This window comes from Medicago sativa, chromosome 4, assembly GCF_051527215.1.
Source record: "Medicago sativa cultivar Bolivia chromosome 4, Bolivia_mono, whole genome shotgun sequence".
Classification (NCBI taxonomy): Eukaryota; Viridiplantae; Streptophyta; class Magnoliopsida; order Fabales; family Fabaceae; genus Medicago; species Medicago sativa.
Window position 1 is genome coordinate 17444559 of NC_140752.1, and position 19853 is coordinate 17464411.

At 35.6% G+C, this 19853-nt stretch overlaps 1 long non-coding RNA gene across 1 annotated transcript; it reads left to right on the plus strand.

Annotated features, from left to right (window-relative positions):
• Positions 1 to 14679: 14679 nt before the first annotated feature.
• Positions 14680 to 19289, plus strand: LOC146926840 (uncharacterized). The gene is made up of 2 exons (XR_015005539.1): positions 14680 to 16601; positions 18480 to 19289. It is a non-coding gene; the product is annotated as an uncharacterized LOC146926840 (long non-coding RNA).
• The last annotated feature ends 564 nt before the right edge of the window (positions 19290 to 19853 follow it).

Here is a 19853-nt window from a genome sequence, read left to right on the forward strand (position 1 = left end):
ATGAGATAGAGGGACGAAAATGCAATTACTAAGAGTTTGAGGACTTAAAATGGAAAATTAATAAAATTGGAATAAAATTGGTAAACTTGACTAAACGTAAAGTGAAACCAATAAAAAACACAAAACGGACTAAAACGAACCAATGGCCTAAATGAGGTACTTTAAAGTAACCTCTCTCTGCCGAAATTTCGTGTGAAATGACCAAAATGCCCCTGGGGCTAAAACGACTAAAAATGACTCAGATGCAAATTTTAAATGGATTTTCAACAAGGAATTAGAGCAAGACCTTATACAAACAAAGTTAACAGACTCAGAGACAATTTTTAAGATTTAAACAGGGTTTTAACATGTGAAAAGACCAAAATGCCCCTGGGGGCAAAACTAATCTTAAAATGACTTCAAATGCAATTTTTGAAATGGATTTTGACATAGAATGAAACAGAGACTTATTCTAACCAAATGAAAAGACTCAAACAAATTTTTAAAAGACTGAAATAAATTTTGACATAGGAAATGACTAAAATGCCCTTGCATGTGAATTTTGCAAATAACATTGAAATAAAATGTAGAGAAAGATGCAATTGATCAGAGATATATCAAATGGCTTGAAATGCAAGAAAAGAAGAATTGAACAAGTATTTTTAGGTCCAAAATTAGGGTATAACAATGATGTAACTTTATAATTATGGTCCTGTACACTTGAACAAATATTAGCTAGTCCAATTTACAATTTTTTAATACCTTGTTATCATCAAAACTCTTTAAGGTTCATTGTTAAACACATTTTGTTCCAACAATCTCCCCCTTTTTGATGATGACAAACAAAAGTATTTAAAATTGATCAATTGTTGTTAATCTAATTAACAAGTTGACTTTGGGGTTCTGAGGTTTGTAAGCTCAGAATCTGAGGTTTGTAAGCTCAAACTCCCCCTGAGTCTGATAGTCTTTAAGGTGAGGTTTGTAAGCTCCCCCTAAGTTCTATCCAGGTTAATTAAATTCATTTTTCGCGCAATACAATTATCAGAGCTTAAAAACAAAATTGAATCATTGAAAGAATTAACTTATAGATAAGAAGAATGGTTCAATTAATTTTACTTGAATTTTGATACTCCTTCGTTCGTTCATAGCTTATACCAATAAGGTAAAAAAAATGATAGAAGTTTTTCAAAAATTTCAAATGCCATTAATATCTAATGGGGCTCAGAGCCTTTAAATACTTGTCACATATACTCCCCCTTTTGTCATTATCAAAAAAAATTGACATAAATTTAAGCATAAAAGACAAAAAGATATGAGAAAAAAAAACTCAAACATGAGAGAGTATAATAGGAAATTAACTTAATAAATTAGATCAAAAATATATGAACATGAATATCTAAAATATCAGAAGCAGCTAAACAGTCAAAATCAGTAAGCATTCAGAAGCAAAGAGAATTAAAACAGGATGGTTTCAGAAGCAAGGACTAGAAATTTAAAACAAACAACAAACAAAAAGAAAAACACAAGGGTGTGCAACTAAGGGTTGGTTTGTTGTTGTTTCTTCATCTCCTCCATTTCTTCAATTTTCTTCTGCAACAGTTCTTCAAGCTGTTGTTGCCTCTGGAGAAGAGCTTGTTCCCTTTCTCTAGCTTCTTGCTGCTGCTGTGCCATCTGTTTCTTCAGAAGCTTACACAACCTGGCTTCTCTGGTCAAGTAATCCGTTTCAAAGAAGAAAGGCTGGTTTGCCAGGAGCAGTGTAGAACTTCTTACTCTAAGACTCTGATTCAGATTTTCCATTAGCCTTCTGACTGAAGCTTGCTTGACTCTGATGCATTTAGCCTTGATTTCTTCAATAAGCTCAGCTGCCCGGTTCTGAAGAGATGCCCAGGAGTCTTCATATGCACTTGTGAGATCAATTGTCCTTCGTTGATCCACCAGATTATGCATCTGACTCAGGATTGTGAGAAGCTCAGCATTGATATATCCAGATTCCAGGATGTTTGTGGGTGGATGTTCAAGGGTTTCAAGATCAGAATCACAGATTTCCAGATCTTGAACAGGGTTAGGAACTGGAATGGTAGAGTGTGTTTGTGTGTTTGAAGATGAAGGCTGGTCAGAGGCAATGTGAGTGGTAGAGGTTGAGGCTTGAACATTGACTAGAGAGATGTCAACATCCATGGGAGTTGGTTCTGGGGATTGTTCAGGTAAAGGTTGAAAGTCAGTTTGTTGTGGTGAAGTTGTTGTTTGATTGTTGAGTTGAGGGTCAATGGTAGCTATTGGTGATTGTGGGGGTGTTGTGGGTTTTTGTGGTTCAGGTGTTTGTTGATGGGGGTTTTCTGAAACAACGTTTTCAGAAGCAGTTGCTTCTGGAGTTGTTTCAGAGGCCTTTTCTGAGGATTTGTCTTTGGGTAAGTCACCTGAATAGTGTAGAATAAGATTGTCTAAGACAGAAGTGTCTTCTATTGGTTCAGGTACTGATGGTGAAGAGGGTGAAATGGGGATAGAGGTGACTGGAATCTGGATTACCTGAACTGCAGGGCCAGCTTCAGAAGTGATCTTCTGTGGACCAGCAGCTTGAGGAACTACTTCTGAAGTTCCCTCTTCTGGAGCATTTTCAAAAATGAGCATCATATCGTCTTCCTCATTGTCTTCAGTAGGCTTACCAGCAATGGCTCTTACTTCAGCCAATTTATCTTTGTAGAACCTATCACAGTCTTCCAATCCCAAAGCCTTGAGCTTTTCATCTCTTTGATGAATGTATTGTGCTTTTTGATCCTTTCTGTCTGATATAAGATCAGAAGCACGTTCATCTGCCATTCTTTTCATTCTTGGAGTCATCTCAACCATAGGACTCACAAGTTGCAGGGGAGCCTTCTTCTTCTTCAGCTTGGGATCAGCCTCTTCTTTCTCCATTTCTTCAAGAGCTTACTCCAGCTGCTCTTGAGAGATTACCAAATCTGCCTTACCTTTTCTTTTTTTCTGAGGAATAGAAGCAGCACCAACCTTCTGCATCTTTCCTTTATCCTTGATAGAAACAGGTTTAGCTTCAGACTTAGCAACTTTTTGCTTATCAGTTTTAGCAATAGCAGCTTCTGACTCAGTACTGGTTCTGGCCTTCTTTCCTTTAGTAGGAGCAGCATCAGATTCAGAACTAATTCTGGCTCTCTTCCCTTTAGGTGCCTCAGAAACAACAGCTTCTGACACAGTAACTGCTTTGGCCTTCTTGCCTTTCCTTTTAGCAAGAGCAGCTTCCTCCTGAGAACTTGCATCAACCTCCAAGATGTACTCAGCTATTAATCTAGCTAAGTGTTCAGGATTACTTTCCTTAACTAAGGAAGGAAAGTCCCTGATAGTCTCAGATTCTTCTGTGGTCATCTCCAACCACTTCTCATCTTTAGGAGCTGTCTTGAAAAAGTGCATTGAATGCAAAGTCTTGCTACTGATAGTCTTCTCTGCAGTAGAAACTTCGAAGCATTTATCAGAAGCATCCTTTGTTCTTCTCAATAAATCCAGCACCTTCCCTTGATAAAAGATCTCAGAGAGCAATCTTCCACAGGGCACTTGTTTCCTTCCTTTGACTGTGCTTTCATTAATAGCCCAGCAGAGATGATCCAATACATATCTTGGAAAGTTTATCTTTTCCAGATTGGTCATGAAATAGATTGCTAGCTTCTGTTGGTTGTCGGGTTGATCAGACCCACCTGCTCTTTGAAAGAAGCAATCGTTACTGAATTTCACCAACATCCTGTTGTGAATCTCCATTTCAGAAGGCTTAGCATCTTTGTTTCCACCCAGAAGAGTGTTGTAGTAGTTTTGCAGCAGGACATCATCCTTCTTAACAATTTCTTGAAACCTTCCTTCTGCATCCATTCTACAAGCTTTAGCAACTATCTCCTCTGTGATGACTACGGGAATACCCATCACTTCAGACCTTATTTCAAGGCTACTGAAGGAAGTGGGATTCAAATCAATCTCCTTCTTTCCTTTCTTCGACCCAGCTGGTTTATCTGCTGCCTTCACAGGCTTTCCATTGAAGATTTCAGCCCTTAACCAGAAATCTTTGACCAAGTTCACATATGTTGGCCCATTTAGCATGTTGAAGTAACCAGACAGTTTCTGAGTTTCTACATAGCCTTCCATGTTCACTTCGTACTTCTTGAGTGAAGTGAAGTCTACTGGCGATTCAACTTGAACTATTAAGGATTCCCATGGAATATCCATGGTCTTTTCTTTGTAGATGGACTCAGATTCTGGTACTCTTTGCATGTTTGATGTAGATTCTGAAACTTTTGAGCTTGATGATGCCATTTGATGATTGACGAAGATTTGAAGAAGATGAAGATTTTAGGGTTCTAAGGTTGAGAGAATGCGCTTACTTCGCAAGAGGTTTGAGAGCAAATGTGTTTGTTGTGAGTGAGTAGTGTGTGAATTGTCAAAGTGTTAAAAGTAAAACGATTGCAATTCAAAAGAGACAAACAAACATAACATTAATGACAAAATTGGGGGCGCGTGAAAAGTACTTTCAAAGCTATTAAATCATCATTGCCCTTTTAGTTATACACCAACACATACAGGCCACGTAAGAAGTTCACAGAGTAACTACCAAGTTAGTGGGCCAGAAGTTACTTTTTAAAAGGTAACTTCCAACGTTTCCACTAATTCAACTATTCAGAAGCAATAAATCCAGCTTCTGGACTTCAGATGCTGACATCATCATCAGAAGCGAGTTTTCCTCAGAACCTCAATAAAGAGCTTCTGATGGACTACCGCTTCTGAACTAACTTCAGAACCTAAAATCCTATTCAGGAGCAAGCAAGCATTTAATCAGATACAAAGTGCATGTTCAAATTTTTCTTTATAAGATTAAATCTTTCAACAGTTAAAGGCTTAGTAAATATATCAGCCCATTGATTTTCAGTATCAATGAATTGTATATCTAAAATTCCTTTTTGAACATAATCTCTGATAAAATGGTGTTTGATTTCAATGTGCTTCGCTCTTGAATGCAAAATTGGATTTTTAGACAAACAAATAGCAGCAGTATTATCACAATAAATGGGAATACTGTTAGTAGTTATCTGATAATCTTCCAACTGATGTTTCATCCAAAGTAGTTGTGTACAACAACTTGCAGCTGAAATGTATTCTGCTTCTACTGTAGACATAGCAATAGTTGTTTGTCTTTTGCTAGCCCAGGATATAAGATTATCACCCAGAAATTGACAGTTGCCACTGGTTGACTTTCTTTCAATCCTATCACTAGCATAATCAGCATCACAGAATCCAATTAGCTTATAATCTAAGGATTTCCTATAAAGGAGTCCAAGATTAGTTGTTCCCTTCAAATACCTGAAGATTCTCTTGACAGCAGTCATATGAGATTCTCTAGGATCTGATTGGAATCTTGCACACAAGCATACACTGTATAAAATATTTGGCCTAGATGCAGTGAGGTATAACAAAGAACCAATCATACCTCTATACAGCTTCTGATCTACTTTAGCTCCTTCATCTTCTTTGCTTAAGTTGCACGTAGGGTGCATTGGAGTGTTCATCACTTTACAATCTTCAAGTTTGAACTTCTTCAGAAGCTCCTTTGTGTACTTTGATTGATGAACATAGACTCCATCTTTGCATTGATTGATTTGAATGCCAAGGAAGAACTTCAGCTCTCCCATCATGCTCATTTCAAATTCATCCTGCATTAACTCAGAAAATTCCTTGCAAAGAGATGCATTAGTAGAACCAAATATTATATCATCAACATATATTTGCACAACAAGAATATCTTTCCCAAGGGTCCTTCTGAAGAGTGTAGTATCAACCTGTCCTCTTTTAAAGTCATTTTTGATTAAGAAATTACTTAGTATATTATACCAAGCTCTGGGAGCTTGTTTCAAGCCATATAGTGATTTCTTTAGTTTAAAAACATGGTCAGGATATTTAATATCCTCAAATCCAGGAGGTTGCTTGACATACACTTCTTCTTCTATGACACCATTGAGAAATGCACTCTTGACATCCATCTGATATAATATTATGCCATGATTAACTGCATAGGAAAGAAGTAACCTGATTGCTTCCAATCTTGCAACTGGAGCAAACGTTTTAGTGTAATCAATGCCTTCTTGTTGACTATAACCTTGTGCAACAAGCCTGGCTTTGTTTCTTGTTACTTCACCTTGCTCATTCAGCTTGTTTCTGAATACCCATTTTGTTCCAATAATGTTCTTGTGCTGAGGTTTGGGTACCAGATCCCACACATCATTTCTTTGAAATTGATTCAACTCTTCTTGCATAGCTAGGATCCATCCATCATCTGAAAGTGCTTCATCAACTGTTGTAGGTTCAATCATTGAGATTAGTCCAATCATTGACTCTTCTTGTCTGAAATGTGATCTTGTTCTTCTTGGACTATCTTTGTTTCCAATGATTAGCTCCTCAGGATGTGAAGACTTGTGTTTGAATGTGTTTCTGGGAGGATCTGCTTGATGTGAGCCATCTTGTGCTTCATCAGAAGCAGTTTCATCTTGCGCTTCTGATGTGGGTTCAGCTTCTGGACTTTCTTCAGATTCAGCTATCTGATCAGGTTCTGGAGTAGCTTCAGGAACCTGTATCTCTGCAGAACTTTCACCTTGCTTTGAAGTTTTATCTTCAAGCTCCTTGTCATCAAATTTAACGTGCATAGATTCTTCAACACAGAGTGTTTCTGAATTATACACTCTGTATGCCTTTGACCTTTCAGAGTAACCTAAAAAGATTCATCTTTGGGCCTTGGCATCAAATTTCTTTAGGTAGAGCTTGTTATTAAGAATGTAACACGTACATCCAAATTGATGAAAGTAAGAGATATTGGGTTTTCTTCCTTTAAAGAGTTCATATGCTGTTTTCTCCAAAATAGGTCTAATATAGATCCTGTTTTGAACATAGCATGCTGTATTCACTGCTTCTGCCCAAAAATGTTTTGGTAAATTGTTTTCGTGAATCATGGTTCTGGCCATTTCTTGTAAAGTTCTATTCTTTCTCTCTACAACCCCATTTTGTTGTGGTGTTCTAGGAGAAGAGAATTCATGGAAAATTCCATGTTTTTCACAAAAAGCTTCAAATGGCTCATTTTCAAATTCTCCACCATGATCACTTCTGATTTTCAAAATTTTTGATTCTTTTTCAGATTGAATTTGAGTGCAGAAGCTACTGAATACATCACACGCAACATCTTTACTCTTTATGAATTTCACCCAAGTCCATCTGCTGTAATCATCAACAATGACTAATCCATATCTACTTCCATATAAGGATGCAGTACTCACTGGTCCAAATAAATCAATATGGAGTAATTCTAAAGGTCTTGAGGTTGAAACAATGTCTTTGGTTTTAAAAGATGATTTCACAATTTTCCCTCTCTGACATGCACCACAGAGTGCATCTGAATGATAGTCAATGTCTGGTAGCCCTTTCACAAGTTGTAACTTACTAAGCTTAGAGATTAACCTCCAGTTAGCATGTCCCAACCTTCTGTGCCACATCCATTTCTTATCATTCACTGATAGTAGGCAAATCACCTTCTGATCAGCCAGTTCAGAAAAATTGATTTTATAGACATTGTCAACTCTCTTTCCCTTGAACACAATGGATTTGTCTTCCTTGTTGATTACCGTACAGTTGGGTTTTTCAAAAAGCACATTGTAACGCCCTCCTTTTTATTTAATTATTTATATTAAGTTAGAGTCTATTTATGTGGTTTATTTATTTATATGAGGTGTTAGTATTTTATTATGTGAAATTATTCTATTATTTATTAGAATATGAGAATTATTAGAGTAAGTAGATTTGGAGGTAGTTGTCTTTTTATGATTTAGTCGATTTATTTTGATGAGTGATATTTTGTTATGTTATATGTTGGTATCTACTAGAATAATATATATTTGTTATTTGTTAGAGATATATTTGTTATTTGGTGTATAAATATATTTGTTATTTGTTAGAGATATATTTGTTATTTGGTATATAAATATATTTGTTATTTTTTAGAGATATATTTGTTATTTGGTGTAGAAATATATTTGTTATTTGTTAGAAATATATTTGTTATTTGGTGTAGAAATATATTTGTTATTTGTGAGAGATATATTTAATTTAGAAATAAATAAGATTATGAGGATTATTAGTGTGAGTGGAATTGGGGGTTAGAATAGAAAGAAAAATAAGTTGTTGGGCCTAAATAGATTTGGGAAGAATATTTTAGTATTATAAATAGAGAAGCTTAGGTTGGAAAGAGTTTACCTTAAACCGCTTTTTGGAAAAGAGGAGAACAAGAAAGAAGAGAAGAGAAGAGAAGAGGAAAGAAGAACGCTGATGCTGATTCAGGAATTAATCTAAGGTGAGGGTGAGACTATCTTGCATTAATATTAAGTTGTTAAATCATTAGATTACATCTAACAAGTTGGGGAGAGTTTGTGAGAATTTGAGAATTAGGGTTTTGAGAGAGATTTGATGATTAGATGATGAAAACTTGTTGAATTGATGTAGAAATTGTGTACAGGCCTTAGATAATCCATAGAATGATTATTGGAAGTAGTTTTGAGGTTAGAACCATGAGATTAGGTGAAACTTAGAGAAAATCTGCATTCTGCCCGAATTTTGATATTAAAACTGGAATTGATCGGTGCCGAATTGGCCTTAGGTGTAAACACGAAAGTTGTAGGTATGGATGTTAGCTTTCTAATGCCGCTGGTCTCACGTCAAAACAATATATAGAACTTGAGTTATGGTCAAATTACTGCACGTAGGTCACAGTGAATTTTTATGGACTTTCAGCACAACTTTTCTGAATTTAAAATGAAAACTGGTATTGATCGGTATAGAATTGGTCTTAGGCGTAAACATGAAAGTTTTAGATAATTTTGTTAGCTTTCTAGTGGCTTTGGTTTGACATGAAAATGATGTTTGGTCTGTGAGTTATGATGAAAATACTACAGGGAGGTCTTAGCAAAATTGTACGGTGACATCATTCTCTGTTTCATGTTTTTGCATTTTGTTCATACGTTTCAGTTTTGAATTGATCTTTGTTGTAAACATGAAAGTTGTTGATATTTGTGATACCTTTCCAATAGCTTTGGTTTGACATGAAAATATGTTGCGGATAATTTATTATGTTTTTACAAAGATACATAGTGAATTATTGTTGATGTTTAAATATGATGTTATATGATGTTGTTTATGATTGATGAATATGATGTTTTAAGATGTTGTTTATTATCATTTGATATTGTTATATTATGATATGACATGAATTATTTATGTGATCCATATGTTTTCATGATGCTAAGATGTTAAGATGTTAAGACGTTAAGATGATATGAAGTTGTTAAGTCGTCGAGTCGTTATGAAGTCGTCAAGTTGTTAAGATGTCATAGATGTTCATGAAGTTTATAAGACGTAAGATGTTGAGTCCATGCATACTCATTTAAAGATGAGGGCTCATGCCCTGGAGCTTTTGCTCAACCACGACGATGGAGCTTTTGCTCAACCACGACGATGGAGCTTATGCTCAACCACGACGATGAGGGCTTATGCCCTAAAATGGTACCACATGCATTTGCATTTTCATGATGATTCAAGATGATTTACGATGATAAGAGTTGCATAGTCGAGTTAAGTCGCATTGTCAAGTCAAGAGTCGAGTCGATCATGAAGTTGTTTATGACTATGATTATGAAGTTGATTATGAGTTTGATTAAGAAGCTGTTATGATGGTTATAAGTTGCTAAATGATTATTGTTGTTGATGTTCATGATTGTTTTGATGATGATGTTTGTTTATGAGTTGATGATTATGATTTGATGATTATGGTTATAATTAGTACTTGAAGTTATATGATGATGTTTATGTCTATGATTAAGATGCTATGATTAAAAGGATATATGATAATGCTTATGACAAATATTAGTAGATATGTGATGATATTTATATGATGATATGATACGAAGTATTTGACTAATATAGGAAGAATAATGATACTAGTTAAGGAAGTTTAAGTTGTTAGATATGATTAATGAGTTATAAGATGTTTAAGTTGTTGAATGTACTTTATATGATTTATATGTTTAATATTTTTGTTTTGAGAAATCTCACCCCTCTGCTTGGAAATGTTGCTCTTCGTATGGGTAACTTGCAGGTAATCAAGATTAGAGGCGTCGTGAGTGGACTCCTCACATGTGTGTCTAGGTGCTCTGATACGTAACGGGATGGGACTTGACTTTACTTCTATTCCTTACGTATTGTTTATGAACTTTTATGAATAAATATTGAACTAAGACTTATGAGATTTTCTAATGAGGCCTGTGTCCCAAAGACTTTTTATGATGAATGAACTAGTTCCGCTGCGAAGTTTTGAATTACTTATGTTAAATGATTTTGAAGAATAAATTGTTATTTATTCAGTTTATGAATTTTTAAGAAGTGTAGCATTCCGTTTAAAGTTGAATTACTCTGATTTTTAATTATGAAATTTTTACGTTGGGAAAACGGGGTGTTACACACATCATAACCATTATCACAAAATTGACTAATGCTCAAAAGGTTATGTTCAAGACCATCTACCAACCATACATTATTAATTGAGGTAGAGGAATTACCAATAGTTCCTGTACCTATGATCTTGCCTGACTGGTTGCCTCCAAATTTCACATTTCCTCCCTCTTTCATTGTTAGGCTGAGGAACATGGACTTGTCTCCTGTCATGTATCTTGAGCAACCGCTGTCTAGGTACCATGATCTTTGTTTTGGCACTGCTCTTAGACATACCTCGTTTTCATCTTCTGAGTCTGAATCTGATCCAGCTTCTGAAGTTGCTGTTGCTACCAACCCAACAGCTACCTTTGCATCTTCATCAGCTTCCTCTTTATCAGAACCAGATTCACTACCCAAATCATCCCAGGTTGCCATTAAACTCTGCTTAATCTGCTTCTTGAATTTGCTTGGTTTGAATGTAGACCTCTTTGACTTGTCCTTTGACTTTTCTCTTTGAAGATCAGGGCATTCAGCAATGAAGTGACCCGGCTTCTTACAGTTGAAGCATCCCTTCTGATCTTCTTTCCTTGAGCTTCTGGAGTTACCCCTTTTGGCGAGAAACTTTCTGTTCTTCTTGGCCAGATATTGAAGTCTGTTTGAGAGCATGGCCATTTCAGCAGCATCTGGTTCAGAATCTGAACTTGACTGTTCTTCCTCTTCAGATTCAACCACTTTGAGAGCCTTTGATGACTTGCCTTTGGATGGAAGAGCTATTGATTTACTCTTCTTAGTAGACTCATGTTCATTAAGACTTAACTCATGAACTTTGAGAGAACTAACAAGATCTTCGACACTTAAAGTGTTTAAATCTTTAGCTTTCTCAATGGCAGTCACCTTGGGTCTCCATCTGGCAGGTAAGCTTCTGAGAATCTTGCTTACATGATCAGAAGCAACATAGCTCTTCTTTAGAATCTGTAGCCCAGAAACTAAGGTTTGAAACCTTGAGTACATCTCCTCAATAGTTTCATCATCCTTCATCTTGAATAGCTCATACTGATGTACAAGCAGAAGAGCCTTTGCTTCTTTGACCTTCTTGCTCCCTTCATAATTTGAACAGAGAGAAGCAAACATAGCTTTAGCAGTGGATTTGTCACTCATCTTCATGTACTCTGCTTTGGGTATGGCAGTGACAAGAGCTCCTCTGATAATATGATGCTTCTTGTAGAGTTTCCTCAGTTCTGGAGTATGTTTCTTTCTATCCACAGCAGCTCCTTCTTCATCAAGGACTAAATCACCAACACCATCTTCCAGAATATCTCATAATTCTTCATCTAGGCTCATGATGTAACTGTAAAAATTGGTCTTCCACCAAGAGAACTCTTCAGCATCTCCATTGAACTTTGGAACTTTTCCAACACTGGTTTTCTTACTATCACTATAATCATGTGAGACATTTTTATAGCTAGTATCACTAGAACCAGAACCATTAGGAGGAAGAGTAGTCATGTTTTTCTCAGATCTTTGACTGTTGCACGGTTAAGTGTTACACAACAGACCAAGGCTCTGATACCAATTGAAGGTGAGAAAAACACAAGAAGGGGGTTGAATTGTGTTTTGAAAAATTCTTCGTTTCTCCTAAACAACTGAATACACTGATCAGAAGCTAAGTGAGACAACTTCTGAAGTGATAAACAGAATCTAAATGCAGCGGAATAAACAGAGAGAGAGAGAAGAAGAACGACACAAAGCAATTATACTGGTTCCTTCCACAATCCGGAAGTAGTCCAGTCCCCCTTGCACTTCCAAGGAGATTTCACTATGAGTAATATCTGATTACAAATGCTCAAGCACACAAGCAAGAGACTTCCTTTGCTCAAGCACACAAGCAAGAGACTTCCTTTGCTCAAGAACACAATCAAGAGACTTCCTGCTCAAGCACAATTGCAAGAGACTTCCTAACTAAACAAAATTACACAGAAAATTGTTTAAGGTTGAACACTTGATATACAATCAGAGGTGCTCACAATACAAATCAGATACAGACTCAATGGACTTAAGAATTTCTAAGATATGAATATAAGACACAGAAATTCTAAGTGAATGCAGAACAATTTCAGCAGAGGTTTGGTACTTGTGAGAATCTTGTGAGTCTTTCGTTCAGCGTTCTTGCATTACCAATTCTCTAGGTCTTCACTCCTTTATATAGAGGTGTGAAAAAGACGTTGTGAAATTGCCAGCACACCAAAGAGTCGTTGTTGAAGCTTGATCTTTCACCAATGATCTTTTGCCTGATTTGGTTGTTGTCCTATGAATAACAAATTTGAAATCCATTCCTTATCCAAAGGAACATCTATGCAGGCGAAACCGTATTCTGGAGCTGTTTTCTTGTCCTGTAGTGTGGACACAAAACAGAGTAGTAGAGAACGTGGTTGTACAATTCGTACAAAGTACAATGTCAACGCTTTCGTCCAAATTGCAAGCACAAGCCTTCAAACACCTTTGAAATGACCGTTGCAAAATTCCACTAATCCTTTGTTTGTGTTTTCGAATCCAATAGACAGCTTTTGCATTGATAATTCTTCAATTCTTGATTCTTTGCAAATCCAGTTGAGATTCAGCTTCTGGTGAAATAGCTTCTGATGAGGCAACTTCTGGTGATGCAGCTTCTGATGATATGACTTCTGCAGCTTCTGATGATGCAGCTTCTGATGATATGACTTCTGGACTGCTTGTCTTCAGGAGCACTATTCCAACTTCAGAAGCGTCTTAACTTCAGGAGCACTATTCTTACTTCAGAAGCGACTAAACTTCAGGAGCGCTTTTTCTCTTCAGTAACAAGTTGCCTTCAGGAGCGTCCAAGCTTCAAATTTTTGTTGTTTCCTTTGCTCTTTAATTGCTCATTCAGAACCAATGATGATGTAACTTTATAATTATGGTCTTGTACACTTGAACAAATATTAGCTAGTCCAATTTACAATTTTTTAATACCTTGTTATCATCAAAACTCTTTAAGGTTCATTGTTAAACACATTTTGTTCCAACACAACTGCTGCTACGGGGAACAAAAAGGTGCAGTTGTGGCATGGCAATGATAACCATGCTGCACACAATTCTGATGCGCATGCGAGAAGTGCAAAACACGAAGGCGCGCACGATGCTGCTGCAGGAAGGTCGAAGTTGCAGTCACTTTCAGTAACAGGCAGTGATGTGAATAAAGCTCCTAATATGCGACGGTTTGTAACATTCTATTTCACAAATGTGTTGGACATGATTCCATATTTCTATTAAAAAAGGATTTGAGGTTCGTGGAATACTAGATAATCTGTTTTTGTGAAGAAAACACAACGTACATGGGCAGGTTTATGGTTTTGTCATACATGTTCACGTTAAGGACGAAGAAAAAATGTTGAAAGCTCTGGATAATGTGGTGTTTGGCCAGGTTCGTGTGTGGGCGAAGGTTGCTCGCTTTAATTGTCCCGCAATAGGTGTCGTGGGTGTGAGTGTGAAGGAGATTGCTGATAAATGTCATAAAAGTGTTAAATTCATGTTATATTCTAAACACTTTTTGTTACTTGCTTTGCAAGTTATTAAAGGAAAAGCCGAGAAATAAGCGTTAAAATGCCTTATTACGCTTTATTTATCATTACTCTATCCATTTGTGCAGGAATTAGCCTCAAGATACTGATCAAAGACCAAAATCATGAAAAAGTACTATTTTGGCAGAAGCTGTCCAGCAGGAAGCAGTAGCTCGCAATGGCGAGCTCATTCACTCGCAATGGCGAGCTTGAAGAACTACGCTATTAGCGTAGAATACGCTATTAGCGTATATTCCCCAGAAAACTACGCTATTGGCGCAACTAGAGCAAAGACAGGCAAGGGGTAACGTGGCACAATCTCATTGGCCACAAACTTAAACCGCCATTCCACGCTAATAGCGTAATTTGCGCTATTAGCGTGAGTGCAAAAACTCAGCCTTTTTAATTAGCATTCTTATCTCTCTTTTTAGATATTTTCTTTTAGATACACTATTCCATTAGATATTATGTTAGATATTATGTAAGATATTATATTAGATATTTTGTTAGATATTATGTAAGATATTTTGTTAGATATTTTGGGCTTGTTATATTATATATACTAGTAGTTCATTAGGAAACATATTAGAGATTAGAGAAATTAGATAGTTACTTAGTTAGTTTTTTCATAAGTTTTTCTCTAGTTTTTCACTTGTAATATCTAAGAGAGAAATAAGGCAAGATCATATAAAGTGAGAGTGATTTTGGAAGTTGGATCTTATTCCTTTGTTGAGACATCACTAGGAGAATGAATCCTTCCTTTTCAATTCATCCTTGCAAGGCTTCCATGATGATGTGTAGCTAAATACTCTTTGTTGGGATGTGAGGTACTTGATACTTGCTAACATATAATCTTTTGATCTAAGCTTATATATGGTTCTAGCATATTTTATATCCAATATTGTTGTTGTTCTTGTTCTTACTACTTTCAATGAGATTCAAGATGATTTGGACACAAACTCTTGAATCTAGAGCTAGAATAACAATCTATCTTTGGTTGTCTTACTTGACACCTTTGTTAAATCTTGGATAATCACATTAAATCAAGAACTCAATGCTTTCGGACATTTAGTCAGGCTGGACACGGTCGATTAAGTTATCCGATCGGCTTTGCGATCGTTTAAATAATTTGGTTACGAACATTTAAAAGATAGGTTATAAAAATACATATCGTTTTATGACACGATCGATTATGTTATCTTTTAAATGATCTTGACAGAATTGTTTAAACGATACCTTAGAAATAATGATATCACTTTGGACACAAAGGATATTGTAGAAATGATTGTGATAATATTGGTTATGAAGCTAGAATTCATATTGATCATTAGGTTATGTGTGACGCTTGGTTAAGGAACTCTACTCCTAACAAGTTTAAATCCTTATTATTCTCATCTTTTATTTTTATTACTTGTTAATTGATTTAGAGATGGTAAGTTATTACACTTGGTTGATGTCTCTGACCTCAAGTGGAATTACTCTATCTCTTATCATATTTATTTTACTTTTGTAATTTATTTAGTTTAGTTAGAATTAAACCAATCTTTGCACCCTTTTTAACTTAGAATGATAATTGATATTAAACTATCCGTGATGTCGCACTAATCCCTGTGGAGACGATACAAATACTTATCTTGTTTTTGATGCAAAACTACTTCATCAAAATGGCGCCGTTGCCGGGGATTGGTGTTTAGATATCATAGATAGAACGATTGATTTATCGTTTTAAGTATTCGTACATATTTCGTAAATATTTTCTTTTATTGATAGTTGTTTGCACTAACCCCTCTTTGATAAACAAAGAAAAGTTTCTTGTTAGTTGTTTCCGTTTCAGATCATCACCTAGACAAAATCATGGCTGATCATGGTTATAGCAACTTCTATACTCCACTCGAGTATGAATCCTATCAACAATATCAACAATGTTCTTATGAAGATGAGAGATATTCGGTGATAGAAAATACTTTGAACATCTTCATGCAACAATCCATGATAAACATGCAAAATACCAACGAGAGATTGAAGAATTTATCATTACAGTTGGAGTTGATGCAAGCACAAATCATGGAGAACCAATTCAACATTCAATCCACTCATGACGGAGAGATTGTTGGAGAAGGTGTTGTTGAACTTGAGGAAGATATAAGGAAAGAAATAGAACCACCACTTGAAATAGAACTTCCTCAAGAACGGTCATATGCTGAGGAGGCCAAAATTGTTGATAATGGAGAAGTGATAGAGGTGACAAAGAAACAGGAGCGGTTACTTAGCAAGGAAGAATCATTTGAGCAAAAGGGGAAGAAAGTGAGCAAGGCCGAAATAGACCAGGTCATAGATGAAATTTGCGCCTTGTTCAAACCAATGTTAAGGAGGTCATGGACTCCGCATCAGCTGTACCTCAAGTTCATGGAATTCCTCCCAAAGCGTAGGGTTTCAAAGGATGATGTGTTGTCCGTCTCATTTTGGCCACCCTAACGAAAAAGGCGTCGAGCTAACGACGTAAAACAAGCGCTTGTTGGGAGGCAACCCAATTTTGTGAGTTTATTTACTGTTTTTTAATGCATAATAAGTTTAGAAGTCATGAGCATGCACCAAAGTGTCCAAAAACAGAAACAAACAGAGCAGAATTCTGAACTGTCTCAACTCGCAATGGCGAGTGAAACAGCTCGCAACTGCGAGCAATTGGTCATTGACCATATTTTGACTGCCATTAGTTCGCAACTGCGAGTAAAGCTGCTCGCAACTGCGAGTAGCTGCAGTTTGGCCAGTTTTAATCAATTTTTGGATAATGGTGTGTGATGACTATTGTTTTTAATTAGTATTGTGATGTTAGTATTCATATTAGTATTGTATATAGTTGTCTTTTGAATAATATGTTAGCACTTTTGGTTAATTTAGTACTTCATTTTTATTTGTGGAAGTTTCTTTTGTATCACTCTTGCTTTAAGTTCAAATCTCAGATGATTGATAATGATTCATAGTTGTGATCAAAAGCGCAAAGCCAAGGTACAAGTTTCCAGTTTTTCTAGGTTTTTACTCGAATATGGAACGGGTACTTTGTGTAAATTTCATATCATTTAGTTCTTCGCAATAATTTGTTTATTTGTGAACCACTTAGTACTAGCTAAAAGTGAGGAAACCTCAAGTGTTTGTACATATGCAAGGAGACCGGAATTCATTGTTTAACTCGGTTGTTTTATGTTAAATCCAATAATTGTTTTAAATTGTGTGAAGGCATGGAAGTGATCAAGGCACATTTTTGTTAATGAGTGAAACATACTTGACCACAAATAGCCTACCTTTTGAGAAGAGCGAGTATTTGCTAACCCACTTGAGCCAAATGAATCGGAGTCCTCAATTATGAACTGTCAATTCATAAGCACAATGCTTGATGAATTTGCCACTAAAACTTTTCAATATCCAGTTCATTTTTGACGCACTGTAAGACTCTGATATGTTTTTAATTGTTGAACCCTAAAATTTCATTGTTTAATTGTCCCTTTTGCCTTAAAGTAAAGGAACATTCAAATAGGGTTTTTGTTGATTCAAGTTGGGGAGAGAAGGTAGATGTAAATCTTATGTCAAGTATAATGGTGTAATTTTATCTTTGATCAAGACAACATGTTGTTGTAAATACAAAAAGACAAAGAAAATGTGTACATGAAAAGAAAAAGAAAAATCCAAAAATAGAATAAGTTGTCAAGATCAAAGTGTATATCATGTGAACACCAAGGGTTTGTAATGATTGGTAGAGAAGATTGTGAATTTTAATGGTTGATACAAGGAATGTTCCTAGTTGTTAAGCTTTTTGATTTCAATTGCCCCACATATGACATTTCTTTTGTAGCCAAGCCAAGTTATAACCCTCAAAGACCTTTTGATCCATGTTTTTATGCCTTTTGAAATGATATTTGGATGGACACATAACTTAATCAGGATGTTAGCATGATTGTTGGATGTGTGTTCATAACCCTCATTCTTTTGATTTCAATTATTTATCTACTTGTATAGAAGTGTGTTAGGTGTGGTTCGTAAATAAATGTTTTATTGTTTTGAACTATTTGACATGAACTTTGTACATAGGACTCATCTCATATTAGAAGTAGAATTCTAAATTAGTTGGAAACTTAGCCTTGCCCGCGCATTCATTTTAAATCATTCATCTGAAAGAGTTTTCAAAGCCTTTTGTACTTGTATCTTGTCATTAACTTGTTTGATTTTCAATCCTTTGTTTGAGGACAAACAAAGAGTTAAGTTGGGGAGAGTGATAAATGTCATAAAAGTGTTAAATTCATGTTATATTCTAAACACTTTTTGTTACTTGCTTTGCAAGTTATTAAAGGAAAAGCCGAGAAATAAGCGTTAAAATGCCTTATTACGCTTTATTTATCATTACTCTATCCATTTGTGCAGGAATTAGCCTCAAGATACTGATCAAAGACCAAAATCATGAAAAAGTACTATTTTGGCAGAAGCTGTCCAGCAGGAAGCAGTAGCTCGCAATGGCGAGCTCATTCACTCGCAATGGCGAGCTTGAAGAACTACGCTATTAGCGTAGAATACGCTATTAGCGTATATTCCCCAGAAAACTACGCTATTGGCGCAACTAGAGCAAAGACAGGCAAGGGGTAACGTGGCACAATCTCATTGGCCACAAACTTAAACCGCCATTCCACGCTAATAGCGTAATTTGCGCTATTAGCGTGAGTGCAAAAACTCAGCCTTTTTAATTAGCATTCTTATCTCTCTTTTTAGATATTTTCTTTTAGATACACTATTCCATTAGATATTATGTTAGATATTATGTAAGATATTATATTAGATATTTTGTTAGATATTATGTAAGATATTTTGTTAGATATTTTGGGCTTGTTATATTATATATACTAGTAGTTCATTAGGAAACATATTAGAGATTAGAGAAATTAGATAGTTACTTAGTTAGTTTTTTCATAAGTTTTTCTCTAGTTTTTCACTTGTAATATCTAAGAGAGAAATAAGGCAAGATCATATAAAGTGAGAGTGATTTTGGAAGTTGGATCTTATTCCTTTGTTGAGACATCACTAGGAGAATGAATCCTTCCTTTTCAATTCATCCTTGCAAGGCTTCCATGATGATGTGTAGCTAAATACTCTTTGTTGGGATGTGAGGTACTTGATACTTGCTAACATATAATCTTTTGATCTAAGCTTATATATGGTTCTAGCATATTTTATATCCAATATTGTTGTTGTTCTTGTTCTTACTACTTTCAATGAGATTCAAGATGATTTGGACACAAACTCTTGAATCTAGAGCTAGAATAACAATCTATCTTTGGTTGTCTTACTTGACACCTTTGTTAAATCTTGGATAATCACATTAAATCAAGAACTCAATGCTTTCGGACATTTAGTCAGGCTGGACACGGTCGATTAAGTTATCCGATCGGCTTTGCGATCGTTTAAATAATTTGGTTACGAACATTTAAAAGATAGGTTATAAAAATACATATCGTTTTATGACACGATCGATTATGTTATCTTTTAAATGATCTTGACAGAATTGTTTAAACGATACCTTAGAAATAATGATATCACTTTGGACACAAAGGATATTGTAGAAATGATTGTGATAATATTGGTTATGAAGCTAGAATTCATATTGATCATTAGGTTATGTGTGACGCTTGGTTAAGGAACTCTACTCCTAACAAGTTTAAATCCTTATTATTCTCATCTTTTATTTTTATTACTTGTTAATTGATTTAGAGATGGTAAGTTATTACACTTGGTTGATGTCTCTGA